Source organism: Onychostoma macrolepis, chromosome 09 (genome assembly GCF_012432095.1).
Source record: "Onychostoma macrolepis isolate SWU-2019 chromosome 09, ASM1243209v1, whole genome shotgun sequence".
NCBI lineage: Eukaryota > Metazoa > Chordata > Actinopteri > Cypriniformes > Cyprinidae > Onychostoma > Onychostoma macrolepis.
Genome location: NC_081163.1, coordinates 7,896,978 through 7,898,160, shown reverse-complemented (window position 1 = coordinate 7,898,160; position 1,183 = coordinate 7,896,978). Strand labels below are relative to the sequence as shown.

Below are 1,183 nucleotides of genomic sequence, written 5' to 3'. Positions count from 1 at the left end.
GCAAACACACATAAAAATAAAAATAAAATATATATAACACTGTGAATGGCTTTACCATAGCAATAATTCAAGGTACAACCATGTTCATCAATTTCAAAAACTCAAAATAAAAATTCTTGTTGAAGTGAGCAAATACCACATATATCAACTTCAAAGACCATAACCTGAAAATCACTTAATATCCTCAATACAATAAGGCAGAAGTTTCTAGAATCAACTTTAAGAAAATTCATTTAAACTGCAATTAATGTCCTAAGCAAACGAAACCTAGTGTCACAAAAGGCATCCTCTAAAAATAGTCAGTACTAAGCTTGATTGACAGTCACCATGTGGCACATAGCTGGAGGTGCAACTGATATCTCTGCTGCTGATTCCCTTAAAAAGACATCATGGCCCAGCTAGGACACCACTCTAATGCTATCACAGGCTATTCTTGGCTTTACTAAAACCACCGCATCATTTAATAACCTTTAGAAATGAAATGTCTTAAGTCAAAAGCAAATGAAAATGTATTTAAATTGCTTAAAATATGTCCCCTTCCTACTTAATCTCTCAAAGTGAACATCAAATTTGGTATTGCCACTCTCTTTATTAATTAGAAGCACACGACAAAGCAACATTAGAAAGCATTGCACTGGCACATGGGTACAAGAGCACAAAACGTACTTACTTGTATCCACAAGAGTGCCTTGAATTGGAGGGACGGAGCCCAAAGGGTCTTGTCTTCTGAAACAAAGTCCTTATCCAGATATGATTTCAGAAAACACAGTGTGAGAACGGTTGAGCCTCGAAATATCCCCCAAAAACAAAACTACACAGGGTCTTATCCGTGTAGTTTTGCTTTTTCCCTTGCAATCCCTACACCCGAGGCAAGGCTGGGAATGCTCCAACTGCTCAGAAGTGTTAACATGGTGGTTTTACTTTATATACCCCTTGGCTACTGAGCATCATCACTACATTGCCATGCCCCATTGGCCATCCCCACATGAGGCATCATGGGAGGTAGCAGCCATTTTATGCAAGCTCACACCTGTCACCCACTTTACTTAACACAACGCAGGACCCATTATCACAGGGTGGCTGAAACCCCCACACCAAAAAAACTGGAAAATGCCCCTCATAAAGAGAGAAATCTTCACTGGCTGGCTTTATCTCATAAATTAATCAGTCACTGTAACAACAT

The 1,183-nt window shown here is 39.1% G+C and overlaps 1 protein-coding gene across 27 annotated transcripts in view; it reads right to left on the bottom strand.

The window, feature by feature from the left end:
• Positions 1-902, bottom strand: part of ttn.2 (titin, tandem duplicate 2) — a 163,328-nt gene extending 162,426 nt beyond the window's left edge. For all 27 annotated transcript variants that reach the window (XM_058786692.1, XM_058786704.1, XM_058786696.1 and 24 more), the window contains exon 1: positions 671-902. The gene's annotated coding sequence lies outside the window, so the exon portion shown is untranslated. The remainder of the gene's footprint in view (positions 1-670) is intronic.
• Positions 903-1,183: the final 281 nt, after the last annotated feature.